Below are 14321 nucleotides of genomic sequence, written 5' to 3' on the forward strand. Positions count from 1 at the left end.
TTCCTTCTGGAGAATCAGTGAATTTTTGAACCTTCTGTAATAGTTGCACACGAGTCCCTCAGTTGTCCTCAGTGTGAAAAGATGGATCACAAAATCATGCAGTCATTGTTGAAAAGGGTTCAAATACACAAAAATGCTGGAAAAACCAAAGAATTTGTGGGAGCTGAAGGATTTTTCTGAAGAACAGCAGGCAGTTTAACTGTTCTGGACAAACAAGGGACTCATGAACAACTGTCACTAAACAAAGAACACAGCTGTGGATCATTCAGGTAACAACACAGTATTAAGAATCAAGGGGATGTAAACTTTTGAACCGGGTCACTTTTATAAATTCAACTATTATTTACTTTTGTGGACTATATGTAAACATCCTTTATATGCAATATCTTATTCAGGTCAGGACTAAATATACAATAACACGCATTTCGTATGATCCCTCTTATTTTGGTAAAATAGCCTAATTAACATTTTGCAGATTCTGAAAGCTGGATGTAAACTTTTGACATCAACTGTAGATCCATATTTATTGCCTCCATTGCTACCGAACAGTGAGAGACTGGGACACATGGGAGAAGGTTGGGTGGGATTGGGAAACGACCCCGGCCTAGATTCGAACACGTGGTGGTTTCTGTTTGCCTTGACAGGAGTCCGCATGTCTCACAGCAGTAAATAAGATGATATGTAATAGCCACGCCACCTGCTCTTACGTGCAATGTGTTCAGTTAAGTGAGGACAACCATGACACACAATCCAACAATGGCTCAGCAGCTGAATGATGACAATGAGGGCCACCAAAGCCAGTATCACCAATTTAGCCAATCTTACAAAGTAGGAGAGGACGAGGGGAAGTGCTCGCTGAAATTACTCCCGCTGCATTCACTACGCTTTTTGGTGTACGGCCCAGAAGTGGAGCGAGGGGTTATGCTGAGTTCGGCAATTTTTTTTTCTTTTGCTTTTTGATACTGGAAATTGCAAGATTTTGTGCAACCGTGCCTCTACATGGAGAGAAAAAAAAAAAAAAAACTGTTGAGACCTTTTTTTAGGCTGTATGTTGTAAAGAGCAGTAGGAAATATCTAAGATAGCAAATTTTAACCGGTTTTGGATCAAATGTGCCATAATAATTTTATATGCATTCTACAATCCCTAAATCACACAAACACACACACATAGCAATGAGTAGGGTTGGGTACAGAAACCCGGTACCAAATATGGCAATGGTAACTATCTAACCGGTATGTACTAGAACCAAATCTGAACAAAGATTTTGGTGCCATGCCTGAGCAATCTATTGAATTTATTGATTTTTTTAATACGTATCGGTTCAGTCACCATTTAGGCATCGGAACCATTTTAAAAGTATAATTTTTTTAATAAGTATCGGTTCAGACACTGTTTAGGCCCCTAGCAATGAGAGAGGTGAAGGAAGGATAATTTCAGATTGAGTGCATGTGGTCCAACCAACATTCTGTTATAATGAAATGAAATGAAATTAAAATAAAATAAAATAGCCCTTTATGTGTGTAAAGGTAAAATATGAGATAATTGTACATTTTTTTATGACAAAGCTGAAAGTTAGTTCAAAACCATTTTGAAAAAAAATAAGATGTGCAAAAATATTACACACACAAACATCATTAAATAATTACATTATTTAACGTTATTGTTAGTTAAAACTTTTAAATTGTTTTCGATAACTGAAAAAAACCCCTGATAAAATCTAAATATTAAATGAAACAACTTTAACTTAAAGAAATTAAAAATGATGCATTGGCAACTAAATAAAATAATATTTTTTTGTTTTGTTTTTTACTAAAATTACTAAAACAAATAAACTCAAATCACAGCTACATAGACATACCGTATGCTAAACAAAAACTAATAAAAATGGGAAAAGCACATAAAATTACTATAAATAAAAAAGTAAATTCAACTGAAACATGTTCCAAAGAATAATTTTATATATAGTCATTATTAAGTCATTATTTTAGTTTATAGTAGCTTGATGTGCCTTTTAGCTTTTGTTTAAAATATTTCAATCTCTATATTTTTTTATAGTAAGTAGTAAGTTTGTAGTAATTTTAATGATTTAACTTTAATTCATTTCAATTAGGCATAATTTCTAATTTGCAGTTTTTAGTTTAAAATTGTCAAAATTTGAAATAATAACAAACAAAACTCCTGTATAAAAAAAAGAGAGAAAGTACATAAAATTACTAAAACTGAAAATTCAAAAATAAAAGCTAAAGCAAAATAGTTATACATGCTATAAAAATACATAAAAAAACATGTTTCTAAGCGGACGGAACAACTAGATTTTTCTTTTCTTTACTATGGATCCTATTATATTGACTCCATGTTGTGTCGGCAAGTATTCAAAGCAATTCTCACAGTTAGAAAAGAAAAGTTTGGTGAAAGAGTTGATCTTGAAAAAGACAGAAAAAACAAGCATTGCTAAATATTTCATTTGTATCCTCCATTTCCCAAGGGATCAGAATCAAGCCTACTTAACACTCAAAAACTTCCATCAGCTTCTAAACGTCCCAAAAATTAGCCTGCATGTGTTATAATTTAAAACTTGATTGGCAAGTGTTGTTAAAGCTTCAGGGTGAATGAAATACGCTCTCGGCTCTCAGAGGAACTGCTACATCAGACTAAAACTGCGACATCACAGCATGCTAATGACGAATGAGCGCTTGATGATTCCTAGAACATCTGCTCGCCGTAACACCACACAGATTCACCCACGTCGCGCTTTCTGAAGTCTGCCGACAGGTTAATTAAAGCTGCGTTTGTCGCGGCCGCTCAATTACAGGTGTGGGTGTGTGTTTTCAGATAACATCGGAAGACAGCCAAGATTTCAAAGGGGCGGCACATCAGTCGGTTGGGGCTCTGAGAAAGTAGGTCAGAAATCCAAAAAGCGAAGCCGAGAGGCGTCGGTGGGGCCTGTGTAGGAGTTTGGCAGTGTGTCATTTGGATAGTCATGTCCAGGGGTGGTGGTGGCGTATGCATGCCATTAGTGCAAAGCGATCGCTACTTGTGCCTGCCTCGTTTTTTTTCTCGTTCCTCAAGGCGATCCACCAACCAATTAGAAGAAGAGGCAGCGAGAGGAACGAGAGCGAGATGATGGTGTCCACTGGTTCGCACCTGTGGTCGCCAGGATTTTGCCAAGTTGAATGTGTTTCTGGATCTTCTGTTGGTCCCGGAACAACAGAAACATAGTCTTAATACCTCAACTCTGAATTAACATTAAACTAGGGCCCTATGAATGTTTTCTTTATTTTTATTTTTTTTCTGTTGGTTCAGGAATTTTTGATTTTTTTTGTTAATTTTTTATTTTTTTTTTATTAGTTTATTTTGATTTTTTTAAATTTTATTTTTTTTTTATCCCCAAATTGTTTGGCAAGTTCAATAAGTTTCCCAAATTCTTTGTTTTTCATTTTATTTTATTTTTTTCTGGACTCATTTTAGTGGTTTAATAAAATTTTATTAAATAAAAGAAGTCTAATTAACTGAATTAATTAAAACTTTAGCTAAAAATACCAAAACAAATTAACTCAAATCAAAGCTACATAGCACTTCAACAATTTACTACTTTTTTTTAAATATTTTTTTTATTTTATGTTTTTCTGTTTTAATTTTTCTGGATTCCATTTTAATTAATTTAGTTTAGTTTTATCAGCTAGAAAGGATGCATAACAAATTTAATTAATAATATTTTAACAATAGGGTCCTATGATTTATTTTATTTTTTTTATGTTGTTTTTTTAAGTTTTTATATACATTTATTTAAAAAAGATGGAATTAAAGTATGAAACTTGAACAATTTAATCTTTTAAAATGAAATAATAATAGTAATAAAATTTTAATAAAAATTGCTTTTTTGGCAAACAAATTACTGCACAACATATATTTACTGTTAAAATTAAAACAAGGATGAAAAAATTACATTCCTAAATAATAATTTAATAAACCATATTATAATGATTGATTTTATTATGAATATATTTCTGCCATAATTTCTTCAAATTAAATCTGACATTTATTTTGACAGGTTATAGTTTATATATGTGTATCTGATGATAGTTTTTATCAAATAATTTTTTTGTCAGTGTGCGTTTAAAATTCTCAGAAACTAGACTATACTGTGATTGGATGAAGTGCCTTACTTAAGCCTTACTTTTGATTTATTCATCCAAATGTAGTCAAATTACAAAATGCCAAATGGAAATTTCATCATGTCATCATTGAATATTTGTACATTTTTCAAGCCAGATCATGATAATAAACCGCTGCTGCTACAGATGTCAGGTTTCAAATGGTCTTTATTCCCACCAGACCTAAAACAACCTCAGTCAAGAGGTTTATAACTATGTCTAGGCCTAAATGAGCCATGCACTTGGCTTAATATGTGATACTATGGCAAAACAGAAGGCAAGTCAAGTGAGTGAAGAAATAAAAATGTTTCTAACCAATCAAAGTTTTCATTCAACCAAGAAAGGCATGCAAATTATGTCAAGTATTTAAAAATTGCCTGACCTTGTTTGAATAATAAAAATAAAAAAATCCATTGCTGACTGTTAAGGTTCCCACTGAGCATATAATCAATTACATAAAAATGTAAAAGCCAGCTGATTTATTTATTTTTTTTAATCCATCCACAGCACTGAACCACAGATCTAAACCTCTAACCCTGTAATCAAACCTGAAATGTTGTTTCTAGACCACCAAAGATGTTTATCCAGGAACATTTCCTACATACACCTGTATATCTAAGGTCTCTATTTGAACATGATCTCCCATCTAATTAATGCAAATCACCTGTAAATCTCCTTCTTCTTCATGTGTAATACAATTGCGCATCTAATGAAGACTAATTAGCAGTGCTAAATGATGCTTCGCCGCCTGTAGTGTGTGAAAATATGGATTATCAAGACTGGCCACAGTCAATTACATTAGAGCACCACAGTGACTGTGTTTACATGCATGGAGCTTGAAAACTGAGGTCTAAAATCTGGCTAAGCCTTTATTCTGAAAAAGAATAACTCGCTTCACAGCTACTGGAATATTTCTTTACAAGAAATTCAAATACAGTGAATAGCATTGCAGGGAGAATCAGACCAATTAAAAAAAATAGTAATTAAAGACATTTATTGACAGTTGGAAACCCATAAATACAAGCCACTTGTAATGTGACATAATTGCTCATTGCTTTTGACAAATATTTGGCGCACAAATTTTGGTATCATTATTAGATCCAGTTTGGCATCATGCCAACAAATTTGATAACAAGTTATAAGAAAATGGTTTGAGGTATCAAAAAGCTTTTAATAAGTTTTTGCCAGCATGGCCTGATGATGATCTGTGTAAAATTTGGTGAAGATCGAACAAACTGTTAAGATTTAGCATAGCTTTTTCACGCCCTCACGCCACGTAAAACGTAAACACGTCAGACGTTTTTTTTTTTATTCTGATTGATATTGGAATATTCTTGTTCATGCAAATATAGTTATTGATTATATAAGAGTACCATGTAAATACCATGGTATTGTCTATAGTATTACCATCTAAGGCAAATATTATCATGGTACAGTGAGCATGTCTAAACATCAGAAACAGATTGCCTCATGTGTCCTTACATAAATGTAACATGGGATATTGACCACATGTTGTGAGCTTGTATCCCAAATGCACAAGACTTAAGTGCATTTCAGAGCACAGCTTGAGATCGATACGTGCTCTTGCGCTGACATTAAGGACCACCTGCACTCACGCTGGGATGGTTTGAATATGAACACAAACTCAGGAGTCATTCAAAGCATCTGTATGCAGGGAGGTGTTTGAGGTCACGGCAGAGCGCTGCTATTTGCATTGGTCTGTTTCTCTCTTTCGCTCCCTTCTTCCGTGTTTGACACGCTGCTCAAATACACACCCTGCCAGTCAAGGCCGCTCAGGCTAATGTGTCGGTTCACTGCGTGCTTGTCCCGCAGCCCCCCCACCCCTTAGCCCTTCAACATTCATAATGGTGCATTCCGTGAATACAAGAGTTGTTACAGGAAACCACCAAAGCGAGAATGGATGGGGTGCCCCAGACAGGCCTTAATGATCACTGAGGCCTTGATGAACACTTGGTTACTATTTCATTCTGCATTGTGCAGTTTTGCCTTACAACATCTGTATTTTAAAGTGGCCATATACTGCAGTTTATTGTATTTTACAGTTCCAGTAAAGCACCATTTATTTTCTCCATAGGGAAATTGATTTTTAACAATACCTTATAAACTTTTAAAAACGTACCTACTGTGAGGTTCTTAATCGATGTTATGTGCTTTTGTTAAAGCCATCAGTTTGCATTATTTCACCATATGTGTTATATAATAATAGTATTCATATTTAACAGTGGAATCCTTGGTGAAAAAAGTACCATACCCATGATGCGATACAGAAAATTCCACCAATCAGAGTTGCAGCAAGTAAGAAAATAAAAGAGAGATGGAGTTGGACTACTCCCGCTAAGAAGAGGAAATGAAGTTGGCATGATGAATTTGACTTCACATGCTCTCAAAATATTTAGCATATTTTGCAATAAACATAAATTATGTTGTTTCTATATACACAGTCGGCAATTTTAAATTGATAGTTTTATCTTTCTCCGTTGTTTTTATTTGATAATGTCATTCACAATGGTTCAGGGCATTGTAGTTCATTCGTTTGTATGTAAATAAGCTCTGTTGTGATTGGCTACCCTCTTTGCATATGAAATAATAGGCATTTTTAATTTGTTTGGTTTTTTATTGGTTGGATATTTTCTGTAAAGATTAGGGTTTCTAATGCTGTGGGGTTCTCTTAAATTTGTGATATGTTTGTTGTGTATGTTGTATTTTGATCAAGTACTAGAGTTTTACTTTAGTTTCTGAAGCACAGCATTTAGTGAAGTCTCAAATTACACAAAGATTTGTTGAGATACCAAAGTCTGCGAGCAAACATCAAAGATCTCAACAAGTACTCAAAATTTCTCATCGATTTCTCCTGAAATACTCTGTACAAGAAATTAGATTAATGTGAATGAACTTCTATCCTTTTCTGAAAATATTTCATGAGAACTGTGACTTGCTTAAAAATGTGGAACAACCTCTTTAAGTAGGGTTTCCATTTACCTAAGAAGACCTGGCAAACTATTGACCAAACCTGTCTGAGATTGATACCAGTTATCTAAAAAGATGTGAAAAACAACACAAACAAAAATATGATTCTTTATTATACCGAAATCCTATTGATATGTCACTTGCATAATAATTTGGAACGCAGTGTATATTATTAGGCTCTAAAAACAGCTACAGTCTTAGCAATAAAATGCTCCTCTGGGATGTTTCCTCTAAACTGTTTACTGAGCACATATACCATCTAAGGTTGTGGATTACGGGTTTAATCTCAGATTCTGAAGGACTTTCTTGGATGTCCATCAACACACACAGCAGAATTTCTATTACAGCCCATGACACTTCGTCTCAGTGTACATGAATTATGGAACTGATTTTGAATACTTGTAGGATGGGGTTAAACCCATTTTTTAAGATCCCTGTCCATCCCCAATTCCCTTTCTCTTTCTCAGTGACCCACGGATGAAGGATCCACGGCCTGGTCCCAACGGGTTGTTCGCCCATATCGCCATCACTCCTCCAAATCAAACAGACAAGCTTCCGTCTCTATAAACGCTGGGCTGTCCTTGAACTGGAGGCTCTATTAACATCACACAAGGACTGAGTTAATGTTATTGTTGGGTGAATTGCTTTGACGATATGAAAGGAAGCTGGTTAAAAGCACTGCGTCTAATCTCGTATGCAGGACAACAATGAGCCAGCAGGCCTTGGGTAAACAATATTTTCTCTGCTGACGAAAACACATTTGAATTCGCAAAAGAATCCACACATGAACCCTGTACCTAAAGTGTTTTTTTTTTTTTTTTTTTTTTAAGTCTGAGGCATGTAAGTGCTTGTGGATATTATTAGATATAGAAAAGTAATATAACATTCAATTCATGGTTTACTTATAGCTCAGTTTTTCCCTAATTTACAGTTCAATGTTTTTCGTAAATGAACTCGTTAATTGGTTTTCAGAAACAGATCCCAATAAATCATAACGCTGATTAACAAAGATTAGCAAAAAAAATAAAATAAATAAATAAAATACATGAATACTTATGTATTAAATAAAAATGTAAAATAACAAAAACAAAACAAACATAAACATGCATTAAACAAAAACCCATACATTTATTTAATTATAAATGGAAAATCGGACACAAAAATGATACATACTGCATCTGAAAGTGTCCCAGTTATGAACATGGATGCCAGTTATCTAGTTTCAAAAGTGTTTTGCTGTTTACGGAACAGGATGCAATCAGTGTTAGATGAAAAAAAATTGCAGCTGTTTTCCAAAGTAAGCGAAATTTGCCTAAAACGATTTACTAAAAAAACTAGAAGTTGATGTGCATTTCTCTGTGATTCGTGCTCAGAGGGTTCCTCACAGTGACACACACACACACACACACACACACACACACACACACACACACACACACACACACACACACACACACACACACACACACACAAACACTATTTAAACAGCACGAGTTCAGGGTAGCATGTCTGAGCTTTAACGGGGCCTTGCCAGAAGACAAAGACAAAACAAGATCATGCCGTTTCGCCTTTCCTCCCTCCACCCACTCCATCCATCCTCACGTCTCTCCCTCCCTCTCCTTCCATCACTCATCCCGCGCTCATGATCACTATAATTATGCTGAGTGGGATAGCAGGGGCGTTGAAGAGCTCTCGAAAGAAGCCGCGTTCTCCACTCTGAAGAGCGCGAGCTTAAGTACAAAGCAGTCAGACTCAACTTAGACTGATTTCTTTGTGACTGTTGTATCACAATCGTACGTTGTTACGTTTTGTTACGATAATTACGGCGAGCGGCACAGTTAGGGATGACGGCTGGATTTTCTGATTGCTATCTTTTCTGAATCAATTTCCTCGCTGACAGCTCGTGCCACTACAACAACTTAAAGGTCAATAAATGCCTCCGACGTAAAGATAACACCATGTTATCGCAAATCTGAGAGTGATTATATAGTCAAAGATAATAACTGTTCGGTGGAGATTTTGAGTTTGAGTTTACTTTAAATGCAAACCGACAGTAGTTTTGTAGCTGCGATACTATTTGCGTTGTGTCTTTATGTCCGTCTCTCTCGTTCTCCACAGAGAGCTGACTGTGCAGTGCTGGCTTACGTTGCTTTGTAAAAGCAGGTCTGCCGGATGACTGACAGCTAAACGGCGGCGGTGACCTTGGCTGTCGAGGGGCTCCGGCCGCCGGAGATTTATGTGACGGGTCTGAAAACAGCTCAGCACAGGGATTGGGGCTGGAGGAGGAATCCTCCGTGCTGCATTTGCAAGTGGCACATGTGCAGCAGTGCACATAGAAATGTCAAAAGCAAGATGCAACAATAAATACGGACACAAACAGACGCAAACTGAATTTTCATATTAAGTTAAGGAATTGCTGAAAAATTTAAATACTGCTGTAGTGATCATTTAAAATATTGAGCTGCTTATGAAAACATTAATAATAATACTAATACTATATGTGTTTAATAATGATTATAACTGCAGTATAATTATTAGCAAATTATTAGTGAAGTATATTTATTTATTTGTTTATTTGTAAGTATAATTTAGTAAAAAAAAAAAAAAACTTTTATAAAAATGGCTATTATTAATAATTGAGATTAATACGACATTAAATGAATGAATAAATAAATGAATCCAGTCATTTAATGTTACACTCAGCACTTATTTATTTATTTATTTATTTATTTATTTATTTAGTCATTAATTTATTCCATTCTTCTTCTTCTTAAATAATTCATTTTTTACACATTTCAAACAAAAAAATAAATAAATCCATAAATAACTGGATTTATTTATTAATTGTTTATTATTATTATTATTATTATTACTTTTGTTTTAATTATTATTATTAAATAATTATGTTGTTATACATATTTATTTTTAGATTTGTAAAATTATTTATAAATAAATAAATAATTTAATGGATGTTGGTTGTTGTTGTTACTTTTATTTTTACACATTTCAAACAAACAAATAAATAAATACATAAATAAATAAATAACTGGATTGATTGACTGATTGATTAAATAATTACATTGAATGAATGAAAGAATGAATGAATGAATTTGTTCCCCCTTATAATTTTGATTAAACTTCAACTGTTAATTATGTACATAAATGTTCTTTGCCATCTAAACATTCACTAAACTACAGCAAGAAAAAGACCAAAGGGAAAAACATAATATGCTAATAGTGAGAGAATCTGTGCAAAAGGTGACATGACTCATGAGATCACAGTCACGCTCCATTTTTTTTCCCTGAGTGCTGATCTGGAATCAGCATCCTCAAAAGAAGAAGAAGAAGAAGAAGAAGAAGAAAAAATGGAGCACATGTGGTAGAAGAGGAGATTCAAACAGATTTCTGACCTCAGATCAGTGAACAGAAGCCTTTGGCTCACATAGAATCGAAAACTGCTGTTTGCACAAGGACAAAGAGAAGCAGAATGCTGGGTAATATTCAAATGATGGACACCTAACATTTGAATCTCAGCACTGGAAAACCATAGCCAACATGTACTCTAGGACACAAACAAAAGGTTCACAAAGACAATGACATATCATTCTAAATGAATCCCTGTGTAGTTTCACAAGCACTGTTTTCTAATGTGGATCTGATACCATTGATCGTCTGCGCCAAAATCGTCTGCGCTTCCTTTACAGTGTCTTGTTGCATATGAGAACATTTTTCCTGGACAAATGTAGTCTAATCACGGACTGCATTAAGTTAAACTAGAAACAAACCCCAAACTCTAAATCTACCAAGTTAGCTTAAATGCTAATGCTAACGACATATTTCTTATCTTTGCTTATTGATCGTGTGTGTCTGATAGTCATCCTATTTGCATTGTTTTGAATTTGATTTGGCTTCCCATATCAGGGTCTCTCGTACAAAAAGTAAAATAGCCAATCAGGACTTTGTGATTAGTGCTGCTACCTAAATTATTTTTCTTGTGTCCCAATTCACATACTTATGCACTAGAGTATGCTGTTTTGTAGTATAAATAAAACTAGTGTTCACAGTGAAAAAAAAAAAAAACTTCAAATATCAAAGGTGATGGTTCTCAAAAATTCTCAAAAAACATGAAAAACCGTCAACATAATATGGACAGGTTACTATGGAAGTCAAAGGCTACCGTCAACTGTTTGGTTCCCGGAATTCTTCAATATATCGTAGGTTTTACTTACAGTAACTGAAGAAACTCATACAGGTTTGAAACAAGTAGAGGGTCACTGAAAAAAAGTTTCATTGAAAAACTGAAGGAAGGCATGTTGGACACTTCATGCACTCAATGGTCACAGTTTAATTACATAGCTTCCAGACTCCAACTACTTCCCTTATAGAAAATTAACCATGGTTTTATTATGGTAAAAGTGTAGTAACCATTGTTTTTTTTTTGTTTTTTTGGTGTAGCTATTTAGTACCATTTATTTAACCACAGTTATACTACAAATACCATGGTTAAACTATTGTTATTTTAGGAAAACTATGGTTAATTTGTGGTTACCATGGTGTAACTATAGTAACAATGTTTTTTGGTTTTATTTGTTGTAAAACTATGGTTAAATTTCGTAAGGGTTAGCTTATATGCTAATGTTATCAACAGGGTTATTGTTTTCTTTGTTGCTCACGTTAGGTCTGATTGTAGCCCTATGCTTTTTGTTTGTTTTATTTTCACTTCAGAAGACATTTACCTAATCATGTCAGGATAAAGTGAAAGACAGTTGCTATAAATATTAAGCCTGATTGAGTTACTTAGACTAATGCTAATGCTAAAAACAAGGTTGTTTGTTAACTGATTGTGTGTCTCCTCCTATTTGCATTTTCTGGGTAATATTTTGGCTTTTCTTGTGTCAAGACCTTTGGTACAAAAGAGAAATAGCCAGAAAGACTAATGCGCCCCTAAATTGTATTCTCTTATTTCGCGTAAAGACATTTTCTTAGATAAACTCAGTCTAATCATGAACTACAAAGGATAAAATAAACCAATCTCTACCACATAAAATCTAAAGCTTTAGGCCAAAAGCTTATGCTAATGACATGTTTATTGTCCTTAGATTTCATGCTTTATGGTTTTCGTGTGTCAGGGTTGCTCCAGAGACTAGTGCCGCCCCCTAAATAACCACTCGGTTACCTGGTACTAGAATTACAGGGTTGGCCTAGATCACGCTCAAGTCATGATTCAGTAAGTCAGATGGCGGATTATAACGTGTGTGGGAAGAACCCACATGGTCAGTGTGGAGGTGCCAGTCGTCATGGCCTTTATAATCAAATCCCCATTGTTTGGACATCTTCAGCACACATCCATAAGAACAGCCTATAAATTACAACTTCAGATCAGTGTCTGAATTTTTAAGATGGTCTATTTCTTGTTGATTTGAAATGGTCTGAATAATTGCAAATTGGCTGGTTGTGAAACTGTTAAAGCCAGCATACTCTCTTATTGCTTAGACCCAGAAGTAAAATTGTAATTTTTTGAATAATAGAAGTAGTTACCAAAGTCAAGCACAGGACCACTAATCCAACCACTGAGACTAGCATATGAAGGTATCAGCGATTTCTCTAATGTTTAAACCCAGTGCAATTCTACTCATCTTTTTTTCTCATTTTGTGCAAAAGGCTCCAGCTGAGTGGTGGTGCCGAATTAAATTTGTTCAGTGATCTTAGACTCCAATCAAAGCTTGGAGTACAAGGACTGGGTAGGTACTTAATGAGTATAGGCAATAACCTGAAACTGCCCCATTTCGAATTAATTAGATGCTCCGCAAAAGGCAGTGGAGTTATTTATCCTTCCCATGGCTTTGTGGTTGGGTTCGGTGGGTGTAGCCGGCAGGAAACTCCATTTCTACTTCGCTTTCATTTCTCACCCCTCGGTTCCTCGGCCAGCCACTTGCCTGGCTTCCTCCACTTCAGTCCGGGTGAAGGTCACCGGCCAAGAATATTGGCACAGGAAAATTACCCTGGCTTGTTTTCTCATTTTCTATCTCTGACCCCGGTTCTAAAGTGGCAAAGGATTACTCGCATACCAACTGATGGCGGTGTAAATACAACGGAGATTGGAAAAAAAGGACCGGAGGCACAACGTAAAGGAGTTATTGGATTTTTTGGAGTTCCCATTTGCTTCCTGTGAAACTACGCTGAGATCACAAGGGACGGCTATTAGTTGGACATCCGTAAGTGCTTCCTCTTGACCAGAGCCGTATGCATGTGCTTGTGATTACTACTCTGAAAGAGTTCGTAATTGTCAAATGAATCTGGCACTTTATCCCAGACTGTTTCCAAAAGAAAACTTGAGAGAACTTCTATCTTGTTTCTTGCCTTACACGGAGATTATGGGAAACTTCGCTCTTGATGAGCCAACCCCAGCCTTCCTGACACAAACTGACCCAAATACATAATATACCAGCACTGCAGTGCATCTTCCATTTGAATTAACTCGCGACTGACGCCTTCAGTTGCCGTCACGGCTTCTCTTTTTTTCTGAGGGGTGGCTTGTGATATCCAAGCTATTAGAGGCCTGTGTTCATCAGCCCTTCCAATGACAGATATGTGTCTCGGACACGGTAGGTTTAGGGACTTGACGCCTGAGCCCACTAGAGCATGGTGCTAAAACAACATGACGTGCCACCCACCCTTCTCACAGGAATGGATTCCAGGACTGTTGCACAAAGCAAACTGAGAGGGGCTGGGCGGAGGGTCGGGGTTGGGCTTTTGTCAGCTGCACAAGCAGAGCCACTCGGGCGTGTGCCTCTGATCTTTGGGAAGCTCCTCAGCTGTTCCATGCTGGACAGCTGGACCCCTGAGGGATTCAGACTGCCTGCTCGAATTAGAGTGCAGGCGACAGGACTCGACGCTTTCCCCCCTTGTGAAAACATGTCTTGCTTTTGATATACACAACTACTCAATTTCCACCAATAAACACGTGTTTAATTATTCAAAGTGCGTAATCGGGCATTACGTGATGTCGGCAAGAAGGACCTACTGCTTGATCAAAATTTTTTGGACTGTCATTCCTGGGTCAATGCTCTATTACATGATTAAAATACTGTATGCATTAAAGGAATAGTTTGTCCTTAAAGGAAAAACTTGTGATTTACTCATCCTCATGTTATTCCAAACCTGTATGACATCCTGTC

The 14321-nt window shown here is 35.8% G+C and overlaps 1 protein-coding gene across 7 annotated transcripts in view; it reads right to left on the bottom strand.

The window, feature by feature from the left end:
* The window catches only part of LOC109057481 (poly(rC)-binding protein 4-like), an 82768-nt gene that overhangs the window by 31941 nt on the left and 36506 nt on the right, over positions 1–14321 (bottom strand). The window lies entirely within an intron of this gene.

Source organism: Cyprinus carpio, chromosome B22 (assembly GCF_018340385.1).
Source record: "Cyprinus carpio isolate SPL01 chromosome B22, ASM1834038v1, whole genome shotgun sequence".
NCBI lineage: Eukaryota > Metazoa > Chordata > Actinopteri > Cypriniformes > Cyprinidae > Cyprinus > Cyprinus carpio.